Raw genomic sequence first — 23,081 nt, 5'->3', positions numbered from 1 at the left:
AACAAGACCCCATAGTCACATCTGCTGGAAAATATCATTGGAGCCTGAATTCCCAGGTGCCAAAGCAACGGGAAGAGAATGCCTCGGTACAGCAGGCTCCCAAAGGATCACAAAATAATAATTACAGGGATTGGCAATGATCACTGTTCGTGTTAACACTGTAGATAAAAATATCAGAGCGTGCTAACTTGTTTTACTAGGGAAAAAAAGAAAATTAAAATAAAAAAATCAGATTAAAGAATTTAAATTTACTTCAAATTTATCTCTGCCATCCTTTTGTTCACAGACACAAGTCCTGGAGTCTGAGACAAAACCTTGCTATTAAAACTTACGGTGCAGGAGAAAAATTAAAAAATTTCTACTGTTCACCAGATGCCTCAACTCTTCCCAAGACCAAGTCTCTCAGAGAAAAAGTAGGTGCTGCCAGTGCAGCCCCAACTCAAGCTTTTCTGCCACGTGTGACATACCCTGCTTCAGTTACCAGCACGCTGAGGAGCACAGAGTGCTGGGGGACACTACAGCAGCCCGTGCTTGTCCTCTCCCAGCAGGTGGTGATCGCTTCCCTCATGGAAGTTCGCTTATCCTTAGCTACTTAAGCCACCAAACTGGCCAGCATTGATTTACTACGAGCACATACAGCCCCTGCAGAGCCTCCAACCTGTGCTGACACAGGTTTTTTCCCCACAGGGAGAAGAGATATTTCAGAAGCTAGGAGGAAAAAAGGGAACTCTTAGGGAAGCAGTGCAGTTTTCCAGCCACGGTGAGGTTGGTGAACAAGGGAGTAAAAAGTCCAGGGGACACCAGTCAAACACCACGGGTGGTCGGCAAGCTCTTAACATGCTCTAGCTCCTCATACAGACAGAAGACACGGCTGGTGGTTGGTTTTGTTTTGTTTGTTCGAGATTTTTGTTTGTTTTTCTTTAACTCTGTGAAAAAAGTCAATCTTAAATGAAGCTTTGAAAAAGGAAAAGGCAAAGTCTTACACAGAAGGTGAGCTGCAGCCCCTCCCCAGCCAATCTTTGCTCTGAACTGGAGGACCATCCCTAAGGGCTGACATGCCCTTAGCAGGCTGGCTTCAGCAATGTGCCTGTGAACAATGTGACTACAACTTGAGTCATAAAATTCTTTCCTTTTCTGATTTTTTGGCAGCTCTTTCTGCACAGAAAGGCCTGGTGATAGACTATAGTCTAGAGACTACAGTGGGAATAACGGAAATTCAGAATGCTCCAAAAACTAATTCTGATACCACTAATGAATAAATTTATTAGACCTGAGGCAGTTTTTCATTTAATTCGTAGATACCTTAGAAAAGTTTTAGACACAATGGATTGGAAACCATTTCTGGCTGTCAGTACTAGGAAAAACTATGCACAAGAACGTACCCTGAAACCTGATATAAAGATTACCTAAACAAAAAGAAGACCTGGGACTAAAACACAGCATGAAAAGTATTCCAGTTGTGGGAGGGCGGAGGAGCATCATGTTTCAGGCCCTTAGAATGTTTTAATTACTTACATTTCATAGTGTACCGCTTGAAGCTTTCTCCTCTAAAGAAGAGGAGCTTTTCACACTCCCAGTACTCCTCTCCTGTACACTCGGTGGTTCACTGTTTCTTCTATTTCTTCAAACAGCTTTTAAAAACCCACTCTCTTCCTCAGTGCCAAGAATAGCTACAACTGGTGTGGAAGAACTACTTCTACCGACTGGGGGTAACCGTACACTCACTAAATAATCATAGAATTGCATAATTATACAGACAAGCTCCTCTTTAAAATAGCATGCTCATGTCCTAAGAATCAGCAGGGAGGACTGAAAAATAGAACTAGCGAGGGAAAAAAAGCAATTAGCCTTTTTTCACTCTTCTTTCCAGTTGATAACTATCTTTGCAGGAGTAATTTCTGCGAAGTGTTAACGGCTAATATATGTCACTCTCTACAGACTCTGCTGCACAGTACCACCTGAGAGCTATCACATACTCATTCTCTTGGACACATTTTCCACATTACTTGAATACATCCTACCTTTAAAACTATTCTGGCATGACATTAAGGAAGTTGTGGCTCAGGTGGTAAATCCAGGACCATCTTGAAAAGCAAGCTGGTAAATTAAGCTATATTCAATTAAACGGGAAACCACTGGTTGTTAAGATTTTCTAAAACTATCCCTAAGAACAAAAGGCATTTAAAATTTTTGTTGACTGCCTAATAGCAGGAGCTCTATTCTGGTTCCAAAGCATTCATACTACAATATAAGCAGCCCTCACACATCCCCATATGAGACAGTTCAAGCTGTAGCAGCTCTAAAGCCCTTGTACTTGATGCAGCAGCGCTCTGTGTGTCTCGCCCTTTGGGAATTCGGTTGAAGGTGCAAGCAGCATTTGCCTTCAGCATGCAGGTAAGGTACAGATCTATGATTCTCTCCTTTCCCACATTCCCTTTTGCATCTCCTCCCAACATAGTCAACAAAAGCAATGAAGCAAAAAGCAAGGTTCAGTTTGCCCCCAGCCCCACTCCTGCAGAGCATCAGGCCTTTTTAAACAAAGTTCAATATAGCATTCAAACCACCTGAATCCCGTCCACTAAAACCCAAATCTTTCAGGTATCAATGCAAAATGAAGTTCATTAGCTGAATTCTTCCATGGGTTTGCTTTTTCCCCCCCAATAACGCTACTTTTGCAAGATTCAAATCTGCTGCATATGAATGTCCAGAGCATCACTTCATCACTTCCAGCAGAGCACAGGAGTGCTCGTTTCAGCACGGCCCAGGGCATCAGACTCCAGGTGAGGGAAACCAGAGGGGCAATTTCAGGGCCTCCCCTGGCTCAGGATTATCATCCAAAACGGAAAGTAAAGCTTACATAGAGGAGAAGCAAGTTACCCAGGTATTCTGCCAAATCACGTTGTTTTAAAATATTATTTCTTTTTTATGTCTACATTACCAAGACCCCATAGTACCTTGACAGTTTATTATACGAACACACAAGTACAGAAAAGCAGGTCAAGTCTTTTTTCTAACACTTAAGATTTTTGCAGTAAAAATGTCTGCAAAATAACTTCATGCATGAAAACTCCCATCCTGGAGGTTTTATGGAAAAAACATCAGTTTATTAAAACAGTAATTAATTTCAGTATTTTCATGCAAATCAGCTTGGTTGCCTTTGCAGCTCAGTTACCTTCTCAGCTGCTTCCTCTCCACTTTTTTTTTTTAAAACTTATTAATATTACAAAGTATGGACCAGATGCAGATGCAGGAAGAAACTTCCCTAAGCAAGAATGATTTGCAGGGCAGACCCTTTGGTTTGATTGCTGCAGCGACGGAGATCAGACATACAGCTTTAGGGGAAACATCCAATGTCACATTTTAAACACCTGCATAAAAAAAAAATCTCACTCTGATCAGGGGAACCGGGGGACTGGGATTTATGAGTAAGACTGTCAAGAGTATAAGAAACAGAATACAGTATTTCCAGCTCCCTTGCCAAATACATATTATGACTTCAGTTCATTTTACATAGATTCAAGCAAGCAACAAAAAAAAAAAAAGAAGAGAAAAAGAGAAATACAGGAAAAAAAATAATTGGTCTTACAGCCTACAGAAACATCAGGGATTAAATGTCAATAGCAAATCTCTCAGTACTTCCTGCCACCATGCCACATAAAGCCTGCTTTCAAGCCAAACATCTGCTTTGTCTGTCCCAAACAGGAACTCATGAGAAGGAAATGTAGCACCCTTTACCACTGTGGTCAAAAGACAACATTTTTTGAATTCCACTCTATTCAACGATTCACCTGTAAAATCTCTGAAAGAGTAAGTATAAAAAAAAAAAAAGATTCTGCTATTTGTACCCTGTTCCTCAAGGGCTTGCATGACCAAGGCATCATTCATCAATCACGCAAATGTTGCATTGGCAAGAATATTCACCCAGGCTAATGCTTTTTACAGAAGTTCCAGTTCCACATACATTAATTCTGAAAAAATAAACCAGACTGACATTTATTATGTGCACATGTATATAGAACCCTCTCTCTCTTTTGCTCTCTAAAATGTGAGATTATACAAAAAAAAAAAAAATCAGGTGTTTCAATGACATTAACACTGCTTTGGGAGTACAGTTTTCTCTGTGTCTAATGCTATCAAACCTCCACAATAGCTGCAGTGGATTCCATAGCATTCCTATTTTCCTGCTTGTGATTCCAACTAACAAATGACACTGTAAACTAGAGTATGTACTGAAAATTGATGTGGCAAATCAAAACATACAGAAACATTTTTCTAGGCCAGGATTTCTAGTGGACTGCATCAGAGCTTTCGTAGCAGAGCATTTTGATGTCTCAGGCAGTGGAGGTCTCTTGGAAACTGCATTCAAAATTCCCTGCTGTCATTTATGAAGGCTGATGAAATATTTTCCTGATATATAATAAGACACCAACCTCTATGATGGGTGGGATCTTATCAAATGAATACAAGATTTTTAGAATTTCAAGTAACAGACTGTACTCCATTCAGAAAAACCCTGGTTGGATGCCAAAACAGGTGCAGGCAAACTTTGAAACCTAGTATGTATTTTGACAGTGAAATACTAGTGAAATTGTTCCTATTATATATTTATTATATGGTTTTTTGTAACAAACCACAAATTTTTATGACCATGTACAAACAATCCAAAATAAACGGCAAAGAATAGTAAAATATATCAAATTATCTTCCACTTATGTTTGAGCTTCAGTTTCATTCAGCTGAACTGTACCAATATACACCATCCGAAAATCGTGCCAAAACATTCCTACGTCCATATACTAATTTTTGTATGTAGTTATTTAATCATCTCCCCAGTTTGTTGAGACACTCCAGTCAGTGTTCTCCTTTTACAGAGCCTAAACTACAGAGCCAGGAAGGGGCAAAACCCAGATGAACACTTCTTGTTCCTTAATGCTGTGATGAGTCTTACAGATCACAGTGCACTATAGAGCCAAGGAGTTGAGGGACACAAACTATACTACTGTTCAGAAAAAAAAAATATTTTAGAATAGTATTATTTGGCTATGAACTTCAAACAGAGTTCAAAACTGGAAAAAACACTGCCATGGCATGAACATTAAAATAAGGGAGGGAGACAAAAAGGAGAGACAAAATTGAGATAATGCACACATGCGCACAAACACACAGAGAAAAACTTCAACAATAAATAAATCCATAGCACTATCAACAAATAAATAAAAAAGCTTAATAAATTTAGCACCTGTTGTGATTATGAGACCTTTTTTAAAAGAAGACAGTGAGTTATCAACAATAGAGGTAAGGAATCAGAAGTTCAGGTCAAATTAATAACTAGTTATGAATGTGTGTTGTTCAGTTTCCTTCAGTTTGGATAAATCAGCAATGAAAAAAGAAATCCAAATTTTTTCAGGAATATAAAAATGACATTTTCTTTTTTTTTTCCTCCTGTCAAATGGTATTGGCATTGTCATTCAGATCTTATAGAAGTAAATGACAAAAACCAGATTCTAATAGCAAAAGGGTTTTCAATAAACAATAATATTTAGCTAGTGTGCATTATTTAAAGAGAGTATTTTGTTAGGACTTGCTGGAGTTTTCAGTTGTTTTATCTTGTAAGTCTCTTGTATCAGTTTCAAGCCAAAGTCATGTTTCCACATGAAATACTAATATTCTCATTTTACACTAGTGGGCACGCTGCATTTCGACAAGCTGCAACTTGCCGTCAAACGCAGCTTGCATCGCTGGGGAAACGGTACATTTTTAGGTCAACATTTAACAGAAAGAGCCATTAAGCACCTCTGTGCGAAACACCATTTGCTTCCCTTAGAACATACAGCACACGTATTAATCCTTACACATATTGAGAATTTAAGGATGACTAGGAGACATTCCTTCTTAACAAGGAATTCGCTCTGCATGAATCTATATGCTGTTGGTGGAAGGTCTTTGACTCTGCTCTTCATCTACACAACAGAGAAACAGATAGGAAACAGAAATTCACATTTTCAAGAGAGCTGTTAAGCGATGAAACACATTAAAAAAAAAAATCCTTCAGGCCTTCAGTCCTGTTTCCTCAAATTTGCTGCTACCATGGACATCTGAACATGGGGGACTTAGCTCCAAGTCAGACCACCTGGTAGGCTGCTGAAAAGCCAGGAAGGCCTGGGAACCTTTGTATCTCAGTGAAATGAAAGACCTTTTCCCATCCAGCCACCCCTAATTGCTCAGTGTACCTCCTGGTGATGGTAAAGGAAATGAGCTGCTGCTCAATTCACTAGAGCCCTGTTCTATAGTTGACTTTGAAAAAAAAAAATCAATGGGGAGGGGAAAAAACATAAAAAAGTAGTTAAGCAAAATTCATTACTGGACTTAAAAGAAACTTGTATCTTATTCCTAGCTCACTTTTAGTTTCCCATACAGTTTTGAGCATATGCATTTAACCTGCGCTACCACAGCTGCTCACTGCTTCACCTGGTTCTTAGATGTATAAACACCATTAATGACTGTGACCTCCTCAGCTATTTTGGTGGAAAGAAGCATCGATATCTTTAGGTACCACCCTACATCCACTTCCATGCTCTACACTAGTGGTTTGTATCTTTTCAGCTACCAGATTTATTTTGTCATAACAGTAATTCCACAATACGGTCACACAGCAGCTTCCTAACAGTTAAGACTGCAAGTGCTTTTCCATAACAAAGAACACCTGCCAACTCTTTAAAAGTTGTGGGAGAAGTACACAACCCTAACCCGGCACATGCTGGAATTAATTCAGAGGTGTATTTGGTTTTAGAACCCCAATAAAGTTTCCAAGGCATGTGAGAAAGCAAGCAGACCTTTAGAAAAGTCAAGTAGTTAGTAATTTACTTTCTACTGTGGGACAGATTTTCATGAACTTACCTAGACATCAATCAGTTCCCATCTTTTATGGGAACTTTATTATCACAGCTCATTTTTAACCTAGTCCTTGCAATATTTTCCAAGAGTGATCTCTTGAAACTTAAAAAACAAACACATACAAACTTTGACCAAATTGAAAATTAATGACACACCATTTATCAGTTCTCTGCAAGGGAGAACTAAATTTGGAAATGTGAATACTCAGGAAAGTGGACATTAAACCAGAATTAATTTTGTGTGTTTTTTAACATGGCAGGTATTGAAAGACTTCTTTTAGCATGTACTCTTGCTAAACTCATGGAGGACTCCTTCACTATTATAAACCAAATAAAGAATTTAAAATGGTACATGGCAACTCCTCTGAAGCATCTTCACATGATGGCAGGTGGGAAGAGACTTATTTTCTAATTAATGTAATTATAATCTAATTTATTGGATCTGTTTTTAGGAGACAAAAAACTTCTGAGAAGCAATACCTTCCACAGGACCTGGGCACCACTTGCCTGATAATTCCTCAAGTGTTTGAGTAAAGCATCAGAAGCAAAACTGTTTAAACTGAAATCTGGCCCGTTGTCTCACATGAATTATTAGAAGCTTATGAGGGGAGTAATGAGAGGAGGAGAAAGGGAAAGAGGGAGAAAATGAAAGAACATTGGGAAATTAGAAGACATAGCGGTAACTCAGGAAATATTAAAATTATAATAAAATGTTTAGAAAAGGGAGAACAAGCATTAGAAAAATCTGTGTTTAGTTTAATCTAACAAGTAACTTAAACCGTGTCCTAGAGGCACCAATCATGTCTCATCCTCTTCAGCAACAACTTGGTTTCAACGGTAGATTCTGGTGTTTGTTTTTGAAGGAAGGATTTTCTCCAACTGCTATAAAAAACTTGCAACAAATTTAATTTGAGGAACACATGATCCTTCTGCAACTGGAGAATCAAGAATGTCAGCCATGAAGAACTGATTTCATGCACAAGGAACCTGGCATGGTGCAGCATGGGTGACAGCGAAGTGCAATAACCAGTTAAATGTTGGGTTAGCTTCCTTTCTCTCCTGGAGAGTGGACAATTTCACTCTCTTAGTTAACCACACAGGGCTGAGTAAATGGGCAGCTCTACATCCTGCACTGTTTAATAACAAGTAATATACGTGCAAGCTAGAGTCCCAGCATGAACAAGAGACACCCTTGCATAGGTGCCTAAAAATTTTGGATCTGTCTCATTGTCTAAAGGAGGAAGGCGATGGAAATAGTTTTACTTCATTTGTATCTGTTATTTTTCAGTTGACTAATGGATAAACTCAGAATTAGATTTTTTACAAATGCCTTTCAACTGGTTGAAAATATTTCCAGTGGAAAATCCTAATTTTTAAGATTGAACAGAGCTCTGCTCATCTGGGCTGCTTCTGGGGTCTGTGTACTGCTGTCAGGAATAAAAGTGTTTTTCAAACCACTACACAGCTAAGAATAGACCTGTCCTGTTTGCTTCCCCTAGTTATACTACCTTCTGAAATACCAATACAGCTGATCCAGCAAAACATTAAGAGCTGCTTCCTTCTCTCATGCAGAGTTAGGATTATTCAATTAGTTTAAGTATTTTTAGTACACAGCATATTTTAGATTTACTTTAGTCATCTAATACTGAACATAATCTAAAGATACCACTGCCGGATTCAACCACAGCTCCAGTCTGCCCATCTCATCAATTACAAGTCACAACACAGAGGACTGGCACATGAAGTTACCCACTCTCTCCTACTCCCCAGCTCCTTTACAGGCTCAATGAATCCACAGGACAACCAGAAAAAAAAAAAAAAAAATTGTGACTAAAGCATTTGAAGCAAGAAAGGAGGGACTGTTATTTTACACCTCAACAGTCTTCTAGTCTTCAGTTTCTTATAGATAAGCCTGCCATAGCTGAAAAAGCCCCCCTCTAAGAACCACCGAAGCATGCACACGGTACTACACTGGGCCACTTGCAGTATTACCATAAGGGCAGTCCAACCCTATCCACTTGTTTATCAGTATTAATTTTGCCATGCCAAAATGAGGATAGTTATTCTCTTGGGGCAAGAAGCTTGCCCATACTTGTACTGATAATGATCTAGTTTAGTTTTAGGCTTTAACAAAATGAGGAAAATACAATGATGACACTAAAATACACGTTGAAAACCTAAATTCCATTATTTTACAATAATTGAAGAGTGTGTTTGTCACCTTTCTTTTTTTTCATATAGTAGCAGATAGACAATAGTATGAAAAAGACACACTTTGGAAAGATTTAGTTAGTATTTCAGAATAATTAAGATTAATGGAAGGCTTCCAAACTAGCTCGCTAATGCATCATGCACAGCCTATTAAGCTTGACACAGTAGGTTTTTCTCATGGCCTTGACTGCAATGACTATTTAATGTATCTGGTGTGTGCTGTCCCCTAGGACCACAAAATAGACTCTATAAACTGTTAGGACAAACACTGACGTGCATCTAACTTTGTTTATTGCTGAAGCCAGGCCAAACAGTGCTAATTGCAGTTCTTCTGCTAAACAACGTTTACACGCTAATTAGTCCACTTCCTAAACTAAATGTTCCAAGAAAAACTAAGAATATATGGCAAAGTGCCACTAAGTTGCAGTCTCATCAAGTATGTCACTTCACAGACAAACACGGACAGGTAACAAATGGTAAATTCCAAAGGATGAACCAATGTATGTGCCTGAACAATGTAAAGAAAGTCTCCACCATCTGAGAAAGGAAAGCAGTTCCATGGCTTTAGTTCAGATGGAACCAAAACATTCAACTCCTAACGGTGGAGAAAAATACACTGTTGTACTCAATGAGACAGAATGGCAAGAGTGAGAGTGTCTCCAAGAAAATAATATGCTGTATTTTGATTGCAAATGCATTATACTACCATTATTTATAGTCTGGACTACTAACCAAAAACCTAAACAGGACATGTTGGCTGAACGATCTAGAAAGCTAAATCATTCAAATCTTTGAAGACAGCAAATTGAACCATTCAAGAGAAACAAAATCTGGTTGTGTTTTACAGACCAACAGCAGGTCCATTTTGCGAGGGGTGGGGAGGGGCTGGGGAAGGAGGCTAAAAAAAAACGACTGAAACTCCAATAAGGGCAAATGCTCATGTTCCTAAAGGTAGCTCCTGGGCAAGGAGAGGACACGAGCATGAGATGAAGAAGAACAGAAGTCACAGCTACAAGATCACAGTAAGGAAGGAGAAGGGAGAATGGTCCCAAGGGGAGCTTTTCCCTCTCCTTTCCAGGACAGCTTCAGTTATGAGGCAGTGAGCTCTGGAACATACATGATTTTGTTCACCCTGCATATGATCACGTATTTTTTATTATGTAAAATATAATCATTTAAAAAGAGAGTCAAAACATTCAGATACGAAGGTCTTCAGTGTTTTTTTTTCTTTTTAAGATAAGTCACAGGTTACTTGCACAAAAAACATGGTAATATGTTTTCATGCATCAGTCTCAACTCCAAGTTCTTCAGAGCACGGGCAGGCAGTGCAAGGCCGAGTACAAAAGGATCTGGATCTCTAGACGCTCCTGCATTATCAGTACCACTGGCAATCAGAAATGCCTTTTGCTCTGTTTAATGAAAGGAGGAAAAACTCTTGACCTGGAATTTCAAGCTAACTTTGCAATTTTTGTCTTCTGACCCCACAGTCTCTGACCTGTGTTTCATTTCACTCTGATGCTGAAAGACTTCCTTGCGTGGCTACAGCGAGTGCCAGACATGCAGTCTGACCTGGTCCGGATCTGCAGAAACCTTATCTCCAGCCAGTAACTTCCTCTGCAACTACAAAGGAGACCTGGACAACAGCTGACTCCCTGCTGCACCTCCAAACGGGACAAAATGAAGCAAAATCCACGAGCACGCCTAACTGTCCCGGGCACCTCAAGAGTCCCACGGCTTCCTCTCCCTGTCCCACAGGGTGGCCGCTTGCCCACACACCTGAGGCTAAAAGGGGTTCCCCTCCCACCATCTGCGCCCTCGGAGCCTCTGATCATGCCTATGAAACACACACCAGAGTCTCAAGGGGGTCCTTCCTCTTTCCTACACATAACCTCAAATGCTTTCCCCCGCTGTTACCAGGTACCGTGTGCACTTCTGATAAGAGTGGCTGGCTCTGAACTGTCCCTCTCAGGGAAGGAGACATGGGGAAGAGGAAGGGGAAAAGGTGCGTGTCCCCCGAGGAGCCAAGAGGGGTAAGTGCCCATGCAACAGGAGATAAAGTGCCCTGCAGCAAGATAAAATTCCCTTCAGGATATGAATAAGCGCAAGGTGGCAAAGGATAAGCGCAGCAGAAAAAAGTGAGACAGAAATAGGGCACATTAACCAACACCTCATCATTTCTAGGTTTTAGGATGCATCTGGGAGCTGTGTTTGGGTTTCCCTATTTAAACTTTCATGCGGCTAAATGCCTAACTTGGCTAAAAAGGTTCACTCAGCAGTAGGATATGGCTGCAAAATATCTCTTCAGCTGTTTTACACCACTCTAGAAAAATTGGTGGTTTCTCCTCCCCACAGCTTGATCTTTTCTAAACCATGGAATCTTCAGATGATCTTTCTTAAATCACATAAACCTACTTCTAGAGCTGCCTTCTTTTTTAGTTCATTGGTTTCTCAGTTACCAAGAACCAAGGGCACAGTAATCTTTAGAAGTTATGATAGTAAGAAAACAATCACTCCCAACAGTTCAGTACTGTCCAAAAGAAAGCAAACAGTTCATAAGCTATTAAAACTGTGTCTTCAAAACCTTCAACTGAAAAGACCAGTAATTTCACTTATTTATTAACAGGTTCTTAAATCAACCCACATTTTCTCTTTCATTCAACTCTTAGTCTCCAGTCTCATTAAAGGAATGAACTACCTTTCCAACGATGGGGAAACCCATGGAGAACCCAAGGCTACTTAGCTAATTCACAAACACATCACGTTGCTGGTAGAGGAAAACACTGTCTGCAGCTTTGTTTATGCTTGTGGATGCCAAAGGATATACTCAAAAGGTACATGTAATCAGCAATCTGCAGAGTATTGCTGTGAAAAAAGGACAGTGCTCCACACACATTATTTACTACAAATGTAATCAGCTTCAGAAGATTTCTTTCTTAAAACATTAAAACCTTGAAAAAATTTCATGCCCTCCATACAAATGAATTTATCACGCAAGTTTTTAGAATGCTCTCATGGTTGACAATTATTATTTATTCTGTCATTTCTTTATAGAGCACGAATATTGTTTTGCCTGTAGGTTGAGTTTGGAAAAATACTTCAAAATTCAAGCTGTTACTGTGAGGATCCAATATTCCTAGAGAACTTGTAGTCATGCACAAATCAGAATGCCGTCTATAAAGCAAGGTGAGGACTATTTCAGGGTCATATACACTCAAAAAAGTGAACAGTAAGTGCTACGTTAGTATAATTTTGGAAAAAGAAAACTCATAAGAAAGATTCACCAACAAAACATAGCGCCTTTTAAACACTCAGGATGTGATTTTCACAATCCTACTGCCCACAAAAATACTTTTGGAAAAGCAACATGACTAGCAGAGAATAACAGCCATTAAAAAGAATAGGAAAGCTGTCAATAGCTCCCTTCTCATTTGGGCCACTGTGATTTCTAGGCTTAAGAACACATTTTCACTGATGAGAGAAATGAAAAAACAAAGTCGAGAATGATTGTACATTCTCGTTATTAATGAGATTTACGTTATTAATGAATGTACATTTACGTTATTAATGTAAATAACCCCCAAGCTCTGGAAGTGAGGCAGCACAGATCTTGTCTTACTTCATCTAACAGCAAACATTCCCTGCCACCAAAGTCTGTGATTGTTGCAGGTGAACAGCCGGCTGCAAATTTTGGGTGTGACACATATCAGAGGGAGGCCCTAAGAGACTTTCCACCATGCTCAGTAGGTCCTGCCTCTCCCATACTGGTGCTTTCAGAGTTCCCAGCAGCTTCTCACACCACTTTGTAGCAAAGGTCACATTTCAGTAGACAGCACCTCACCTCTCCTGTTATGCACAAAGCCCTTTGTGAAACCCACAGGGACGATGGTAGGTATGGAAAAGCAATCACAATGAAGTACCCCTCAACTCCGAACTTTGCCTCAGACATGGTAATGAGTGTTTCCAACTTTTAAAAGAAAATTAAGAGAATATGGACTGCTTTAACTCTCTCTCAGACTTGTCTACAAAGACATTAATGGCTATATTAATCCTGTTGGAACACTTGTATTCCAGGATTAATGTTTCTTACCCTCTTCTGCTTATATTCTGTACACAGTAAAAACAGAAAGAAAAAAAAAGCTTTCATCCTGGCATATAAGTGTCCTCATGAGGAGTTACACTGGGACAGCCACCACAGGATCAAAGAACTTCCTTGGAGGATAAAGCCTTTATCTCCACTGCTCCTTTGTTCCCTTCCTGTTGACTTGAAATGAAAAGGAAAGCTAAGACCAGCAGTTCCCCTGACTGCTAGTTTGGGTATCGCTGGACAGCTAAGGGACTATTACATCTGTCATGAAAATTCTCTTTCTCATAAGATAACACAGCTTTCTATGATTAAGTCATGTATTTTCTGGGCCAAATTCACCCACGGTTTTCAGTGCAGACCCAGTAAATCCAAAACATCTGGGTACATAAAACAAAGACCAGAAACTAGTCTTCCGAGTCTGACAAATACTAATGGTTATCTCCTCATGCTTATGGATTCAAACACTTGAGATAAATTTTCTAACAACTACAACTTATTTTACAAATGCAGATTGTGGGAAAGACTTGCTTTCTTCATTACATTAAAAAAAACAACTAACCAACCAAACCACAAAAAAACAAAAACAAATCAACAACAAAAAAAAACAAACCACGCAACCAAACACATTACTTGTAGTGGGAAACAGCTGCTTTGTTCCACTAAAAGAGAAGTCTGATTATACCATAAGCTTACAAGATATGGATTATTTCTCATTGTTGCAGCTCTAACGCCATAGATGTCATATCCATCAGATTCCTCCTGCAACATCTACCAAGAACCAAGACATTTACTAACACAGAACAGGACTTGCTTAGCTGGGCCTTAAGCTAATAGAAGTACTGAATTGTAAACAGGCAGTGCTTTAGGACAAAACACGTCAAAAGAGCAGAATTTAAACAATGACATGTAAGGAAAAATGAAAATCCAATCACTTGCAATTAGACTCAAAACATGTTCAGTCCCCGTTGCTGCTCACCAATAGCCACAATAAATGAAGGCATAAAAGTATCTCTAGTAACCGTAAGAAGTTACATTTAATAGAGGAGAAGCCTTATTTGGTGCAATGGGTGCAAACAAAATAAGGGAGAAAAATGTTCCATGACCTAAATAACAGGTTATTTCCTCAACGGCCAATGGAATTTAAAAGTGCCTAGTGCCTAAACAATTAATGTGCTCCAGTTAATCTCATAGTTTCTTCAACCATTCAGCCTGAGTTTTGATATTTTTTTATTTCTGCTAGCTGCAAGCAACAGTATCAGACAGCTGAGATCCAAGATTGGTTTTTTCATTAATTTCAGCAAATGCTGTACATTCAAGCAGAAAAATAACAGGGATTTAAATAAGAAATATTGTTATATTTAATATTCTAATTTGTAAGCATAGAAGTAAGAAAAAAAAAACATTCAAAGTGAAAATGCTCCTTCCGTTCCCATTACTTACTGAGTAGATTAGATTAGAAAAATCAATGCTTACTTTATTATGTTATGATCATATCCAGAATTGTTTCCTAAGGTTCCTTCTGTTGGCAAAAACAATGAGATTCAAAAGTACAAATAAATAAAATACAGTTAAATATCCATATAAGTAAAAATGCCATGAAGAAAAAAAAATCATATTTTGAAAAGCTGTCCTCTCAGGTACATCTGCCAACCGGCCCAAATGTCCAAATCAGGAGAAAAATGTATTTCAGAAGTTGGCCTAACAAATCAATAGTCATCATCTCTACCACGAAATACATTCCTGATTTAGTCCTACCAGGCTCTTAAAGAGCTGAATATCTTAAGTATGAGAAATTTTGCAAAAGGTACAGTAGCAGTAAATAAGAAGTAAAGCAGTAAATAAGAAACAGGATGCTTTACAAGGTATCATACAAAGTGATTTCATTCTGTGATTTATTTTTGATGCAAAGCTTTAGCTGTCGTTTAAAAGTGGTAATGTAAAATTGAAATTGTCATTTTACTCTTCACCAAGTATATATATCCTATAGACCAGGAGGGAATCAATGTAATAATAATTTCTTTCCCTAATACATACTTTTTCTTACTGCCTTTTTCTCCATCCAGCCCAAGTCGGCGTGCTTGCTCTACAGGGGGTAGCTGTACTTTCCCCTCTTGACAAATACACCCGTTCCACTAACAGTTGCAGAGAAAGCACAACAGTCGTCTGCATACCTTTATAATACGCATTGTCCATAAGCACTCGTGGAATTAAACAGTGAAGTTCACCCTCGAGGCTGTGGCTGATTGGAAGGATACAGAATGCTTTTGCAAACAGGTCAGTCAGGAAGGTTAAGAGAGCAGACAGAAAAACGGATAGCTGAGAATAACCCTGCAACTCTGTTGCCAACTTGCAGGAAACCCACAACGTATTTTAATAGATGTCATTACTTAAATCTCTTGATACTTGCATGCTCCGTGCCAAAACGGGCAACTTCATTTCTATGGCAACCAGAGCACTGCAGCTACCCACTTCTGCCATCACAAGTTCTTCTCCACTTTCCCCTTTGTTGTAACTTTAATTCACTCGGTATTGCAGGGACGGGGGAAGGAGAAGCAGGGCAGCATCACTGCTTTTGTTACTAAAAAACCCACTTATCCATTTCAGAAAAGGATCTGAACAGCCAAAAGAGTGATAATGCGAATCTAAAACACGACAACTTTGCTTTAACAAGCAGTAGGAAGAAATAAGGAAGAAGTCATAAAGAGCAGAAATTAGAGGATAAGAAACAAAACTCACGGAAAGAGTTTTAGAAAAAAAAAACAGAAAGATTTGATATGTAACACAGCAACTGTCAGTTCAAAATAAGAAATACCAGGAAAGGGAAATATGAGAAGGAAGCACAGAGGTGGTGAAGGGACAATAGCCAGCAAAGAAAGAAATGCGACTGAAGAAAATTTTGGGAGTGAGTAAAAGGAATCACAGAAAACAGAACTTACAAAAATGTCCAAAGCCCTGAAATTTTGAACAAGATACTTTAAAAAACAAACAGGAAAAAAAACCAACCAACCAACATACATCAGTCTTCAGCTTCCTGAATTGCATTTTGCAAAGTTGTGAGACCATTGACATTTTTTGGTCTGGTTTCACCAGGAAATTAGGTCTACGTCATCACATCACATCCAAGGATAACTGAGCCAATAACACCCCTACCACTGGCTCACATTACCCACATGCATCAGAAGGGCAGAGCTACAACATTTCTACACCTTCTATGACCGGAGGAGAGTGGAGAGAAGATAGTGACTCCATCAACATCACTGCAAGGGAAAGCATGGAGCATCTTCCTACCTTTCACCAGGTGTCTGAGACCTCCCGTGGTAAAGGCTTTTCCAAAACTAAGAGCAAGAAGGTGATCAGAGTTCTCTCTCTAACTAGATACCTCTGAATCTGCTCCAAAGTCACTGTTTCTCTACCGTGTTAATTACCTAGTGTCTAGACTGGCACTAACTCCAGCTAAGGTTTTTTCCCTGCTGATAGGGCATTATATTCCTTTCCTTGGTGAGTTCTGTGGTGTTTAATACACCGTAAGTCTAGCTTCAGCCTTTCTAAAATTCAGTGGACAAAGTCAGTCAACCAGGAGATAAAGAAATCCATCAGAAGTTTCATTAGTATTTTCAGCTTTGTGGAATCGCTTGTTTCGGCTCTGGGAGGAAAGGATGTCGATGTGAAAAAGCTGATTCTGTTGCCATGAATTATTTTCAAGATACATTTTTTTCAATCTATAATTTATTTGCACTTTTGAGAAAAACTATTTTGACTCAGTACCTTTCTCATCGGTAATCAATTTGTAAAACCTCAGTTCGTAAGCGATTGCTGGAAAAGCGGCAGAATCAGAGAAAGCAAAAAACTGAAAAGGAAAGGAAAATACAATACAGTTGGAAATTTCCTTACAAACCGATTTTGATTTTGTCAATAGTGACAAAATGAGAGGCAGCTAACATGAACAGGAAGGGTGGGACACACTAAGATGGAGAAATACAGTGCCAGGGAAGAGACAAGAGAAGAAGTACAAAGACAGGGAGGAAAAGCAGGCGAAAATCTGAAAGCATGAAGTCAACAGAATGAAGAAAGGTCAAGCTGGGAGCAACGAGAAATTCAGCCATTGAATAGGCCAGTGTTCACAAAAGGAGCAAGTCAGAAGGAAAAGCATCATTAGTGGTGGAAAAGGGCAAGTTGTGGTTCAGAGAAAAACAATTGAGAAAGATTGGGGTGGGGGGGAGGACGGGAAACCCACACGGAGTTTGGTAAAGACTAACTCAAGTGAATGAACTGAAAGAGCGAACAGGAGATGCCATCCAGAGAACAGTAAGATGGCTCAAAAAGAAAAAAAGGATTCCAGAGACACTGGGATCTAGTTGATTTTGACCTTGGAAATGGAGAACTTGTTTGGCATATTTGAGAAGAGTCTCAGCTAACTTTAGGCATTAAAGCACAACTTTGCCTCCTTTTACACGACACAATGACTTTGTCCAATTTTTTTCAAATTTACGAGAAGACAAAGTGTAAAGCAGACTGTGAAAGAAATGAGTTTTGAAATAAAAAATCCAAACCCTTACAAACTTTTTATCATCACCGTAATTGTAACACCTCTAATGTTGTTGAAAGAATTCTGCCACTCACTCCACTGTTTTCACTTTGCAAGCAAACCTCCCGATACAGACCACATGCAGGAAAACAGATTTTGAGTATGTGGGGAAAAAGTGAGCATAATTACAATCATACAATGTAATTACATTTATACATACATAAAAATGCAGTCTCAGAATTACAGCACACATTGAAATTCAGCAGCTACTACCTGAGAAATGAAAGAATAGTAAATTGGGCATCTGAAACGATGGTTCTGAAAGGACAATGCAATGCATATATCAGTCTTCACTACCTAGTGCTAAGATTGCTACAGCCATCCAAAATGCAGTTTGTAACTGTCTCTTCAACATGACACAGGCAAAGCATTATCTTTTATGAATCAGCTGACAAAGGAAAAAAAAAAAAAGATTCCTGGCAAACACACAGCTCTCAAGATCAAGGGAACACGTCCCTGAAAGTTCTTCCATTTCTTTAAAGTATTTCTCTACAAGCCTTGCCTTTCTTGCAGACCCAGACCACAATGACCGTAACAACATGATTACAACATAGGACATAACAGTAATTAATCTGCTCCCTTAAATTGCTCCAGTCTTCTATTCTGCATTTGGGATTACAGCAATTCCTTGCCTTATCACTGGAAACTGATTATTTTCTGAAAAAAAAAAAAAAAAAAAGAAATAACAAGTACTAGTCCTCACATCATGAGCAACATTTTAAGAAGTGAAATTGCTCTTAAACACTGCTGAATCTTTTGCATTTCACAGAAACCTGATGCACTACATAAAGAAACAGGCTTTGGAGGCAGAGGACAAGACCAAGAAATCACATTATGCCCCAGAACAAAAAGTTTAGTTAGCTGCAAAAGAGGTAATTGTAAAATTCTAACCCAATTAGTTCAGATCTATCTTTTACACTACTTCAGAAGTATTTCCTGATATTAGTTTATGGAATACACATCTTTAAGAAAACCAAAAGGAAAAAAGTAGATAGTAAAATAACTAACTAAATAAGTAAGAGTAGAAGGTGCAGCAGCTGAGGAGAGCTGCAATAAGAAGTTTGCAGCTAAGGTCCAATTAATACTTCTACTTCTTTTTCTTGTGAACTTCAACATGGCACCAAACCATGTCTGAATTACAACCTGCTGCCATTTAGGTGGGCTTTCATCCTGGTAAGCTGTACAGCAGACAAAGCCCTTGCGAGGATTTCCCTTCATTATGAATTAGTGTCTAACATTGAGAACGCCTTTCATCAGCAGCTTGTATTGCCTTCAGGTGCCTATAAATTCCTCTCAGTCTTTCTGTAGCACTTGTCTATCAGACCATGTCATCAATTTTACTGCAGGCAAGAGGCGGACACACCTCTTCCTGAGACACAACAATTACCACAGCCACTCTTGCGTTATCATTTCATATCAGCTCATTGCCAACTGCTAATCACCCACAACCCGCTATGGAAAACACGTCCCACTTCCCAGGCTCTCTTCACGTCGCTGGTGCTGAGAGCTGTGAGGCTACGACAGTCTCATCGCCATCACTCGCTCTGATGCCACCCACCCAACACGTTCATGTGGCAATCATGCCACCTCCTCTCTCCTTCCACTAATATACCATGATAAACAAACTATATTCCAAGAGATTTTTTTCCTTTATTATGACTTCATTATTCATGTATAGCCTTTTTATTGACGATGTCAAGCCTACATGAAAAAAAAAAAATCAGGCATTACATGCCATCTGAATAGAAACGAACAGCTAACATACTTGTGAAATAAGAAGAGACCTCCAAATTTTTATCCAAGTCTGTGCTGCACTTGCTTGTAAAATAGGTTATTTTGTTAAAGAAGAGCTGACTGAAATTGTATCTTCTCTTTTCAACATTAAAAAATAACACGTGAACACACCCATCCCTCTAGGGACAAGGCACTCAAGAGATGGGATAGAGAGTGCTTAATGTTGAGGGTCACCAACTTACTCTTGCTTATGGTCAAGAGAAATCTAAAGCTGTAACTGCCACCTCATAGCCGTTTGGTTAAATGTGCTGGTGCTCAGCTCACTGGCTAGTACCAATGGCTGTTCATTCATACCACCTCTGCCATCAAGCAGCTGTGAGATTCCTCACTTAGACACAAAGATCAAAGAAGAGGGATCAAGTGAAGTGTTGTCTGCATGAAGATATCATCCTCCACCTAAAATTACATTGGAAGGCCTAATTCTGACTCCAGTTAACATCTGCATTTTCACCAATAAACAATCACTCAGATCCTAGACCTGAATCCTAAACTGAACACTGTGCATGCAGACATATTCCAGTTAAAGATGAGTATTTTTCAGTTTAACTTCCGTTACCAGTGAAGGCAATTGAGGCAGGCCAAAACCCTAGATAAAATTAAACCAGTAGCCCTATGCCAGAAAGAGAGCCCAAATACAGGGGACTATAAAGACAAACCTTCCGATATAGGTGAAACTTAAAATGTATCCTGTAAAATGTAGGAAGCAATGTCCACAAATTAATTTTAAGATTCATTAACAGAGTTGAGTGAGGAAGGCAGAGACCTGAAGAAAAGGCTTAATTGCTCAGGGTTACTATTTTATATTTTTCAGAATTTAAATTAAACTTGTCTGAAGAATGCTTCTTCCCAAAAGGGAAAATGAGAACGGCACACTCCTGTGCAGAGCCCAGAAACACTTCTCACAGGCTGCAAGACTCAAACCTCAGGTGCCAGCAGCCGGTCCAGGTCTCAACCACCTGATAAAAGTACAGACAAACAATGAAAAGCGATCGGAGTTACCAAGACTCAGCAAAGTTCCCCTCCTTCCTCTGAAGCACAGTGATTGACCTCGTCAATCCTAATGCACTGCAATTAATCTCAAGCAAAATGAGTTCAGTTAAACCACCTTCGTGGCTCAAGTTCTGATGCTTGCTTTGGCACAGGAGAACCACCCACGCATGATTCAGTTACTCCATCTCAGCAGCAGCTCCTAGCTCCGGGGTAGGAAAGTCACGCGACCCAACAACTTCATGGCTTGTGACTGCCAACCCATACTTTTATTGCACACGTTGTCATATTGCTGCAGTCATGAGATGCAGCTCATTTGTGCTGCCAAGCACCTTTTCTCTGTAGAAGTATTTCAGGAACCAAGTTCAATGCAGTCTACTTCTCTCTCATGTTTTAGTAGAGACAGCATCCTCTGCAGAGACAGAGCATCCTGCTGCTTTTCCACCTCTTGAAGAGCACACCCCAGCAGCTATTCCTCACCAAGTTCCCACTGCACGAGGGAACAAACGCACACCACTGAATTATTCTTACGAAACAATTTGGTCTTCAAACCCTTAACTCTCATCCAAACGTGTATTTTGCTTGTCACTCTTGTTTTCATAGGAAGGAAGTGATGATAAACAAATTACTGCACAAAAGCATGTGAGCTCTGGCAGGCAGTTTCAAAGCTATTGACAAAAACCAGTCTATTCACTGCAAGCATCCTACTTGTCCAATCTCTCCGATCAGGATGCAGAGGACTAATTCAATAGTTCCTGATGGAAAAACACCTAGTGGGCGTGTTTGATTTCCAGAGACAATGGTTTGCTCTGTGGAGCTTTTCTCTACCTCCATCCCTCTGTTCCCCCACCTTTTTATTTGTCCTTTTCTTTTTTTAAGATCTGAACAATTTGCTCTGACACACCATAGTAATATTTCACTTCCACAAAACCTAATTTAAAAAAAAGAAAGCAGAGAAAGAAAAAAATCTGGGAGAGGGTGAGGTGGTTTTCAGTAAGGCTGGGTCCTTACTAAGTACTACTTAGTCGCAGGCTGCTTCCCACAGACAAGTTCACATTACGTGGACTACAAAGGGTAAGGAGTGTCAAAAAGTATCCTGTATTGTAACTTGTTAAACAATTCAAAGAGAATCAGGTCTAAATTGGAGTATTTCTAAACTCTAGAGTAACAGGTTAAATACAGCAGACCAACAAATGCTGCTGAGTTCACAGCATCTCACAGGCTACCTGAAGACTGAGTCCCTGCCACCAGCAAGTTAATTTGCTCCCTACCCTTCGAACTATGACAAGGCTTTTCATACATGAGCCACCAGGCACATAAAAAGAGCACGTGAAAAATCATAGCAAAGATCACTTCTTCCAGTGTTCTCCTCTCACAACAGCACTGATCAATTACAGTTCCAGTACCATTCGCAGATCTTTGACAAAGCAAAATTTCATGTTTTACAAAAAGCTACTCCAGTCACAGGTTAGAATCTCATCAAAATAGCGAACTCATCGTCCTCTTCAACAATATTTGTTAGGAATGGAAAAACTATCTAATGCAGCTTATTTATCAACATTCCCCTTTCGCTTCCAAAGGCACATGCCTGCTATCTTGTGCAACTGAACTTCACTGAGGTAGCAGCCTGAGATTTAAGACATATTACTGGTCTGAGCCCAAATCAGAAGGTCTCTGTCATGTTTCTGAAAGCTACTAAGCTACTTTATTTGTTTTTCTTTAAAAAAAAAAAAACACAAAACAAAACCAGACAACATACAATACTAAACTTGCAATTTCCATAAGGCAAGTAACTCTCAAAAAAAACTGAATTCTGAACATCCTACATATAAAATAAGGACACACATCCCCATAACCGAATATTTCGCAGGTTTCCCTTGAAATCCATCTCCCAAAATACTGGCTACTCCTTGTTTTATCCAGTGCTTTTAAAGTTGAAAACCTGTAAAGACACTTCACCGTACTGTCAACATCTGCTGCCCCTGTGACCAGTAAGCAAAGAGTAGAGCTATTAACTCATAATTCAGAGGTAACACTAAGTTTCAGGCCAATTCTGCAAGAGAGGTGAAGCTGACAACAACTTTAGGCTTATCACCTCTTATGCCACAGCAGCTTAACTTGCAATTCCATCAATCAGATAACTTTTCAGTTCAGCACACAGTTCACTTAGATTTTTCTCCTCCAAGTCCCCCTTACACTACAAATCCAGGGAATCAATCCAGAATTATTCTTCTACAGAACGGCACAAACCAGTGTTATGGTACAAATCCAAAAATGACAAGAAAGAAAAGTTTTCTTTCAATTATCTCCAGACATTGCTCAAAAAACCAAGAAGCTGAGCTCAGCTCTTCACAATGCAGAAGATACACACTGGTTAGGTCAAGCTTCTGAAGTTTAAATCTGAGAACACAGCGGTTCATATTTTTGTTAACATCTAGGACTGCTACAAGTAGGAAGACTGAAAGTACAAAGTAGGACCAGAAAGAATGCTGAAATTAGTCCCATCATTTTATGCTCTGATCAATAG

At 39.3% G+C, this 23,081-nt stretch overlaps 1 protein-coding gene across 1 annotated transcript in view; it reads right to left on the bottom strand.

The window, feature by feature from the left end:
* The window catches only part of AFG2A (AAA ATPase AFG2A), a 195,823-nt gene that overhangs the window by 82,993 nt on the left and 89,749 nt on the right, over window positions 1-23,081 (bottom strand). The gene's annotated exons all lie outside the window — the stretch shown is intronic.

Source organism: Tauraco erythrolophus, chromosome 5 (assembly GCF_009769465.1).
Source record: "Tauraco erythrolophus isolate bTauEry1 chromosome 5, bTauEry1.pri, whole genome shotgun sequence".
Lineage (NCBI taxonomy): Eukaryota > Metazoa > Chordata > Aves > Musophagiformes > Musophagidae > Tauraco > Tauraco erythrolophus.
Note: the sequence above shows the minus strand (reverse complement) of the source record. Positions and strands in the feature narration are given on the sequence as shown.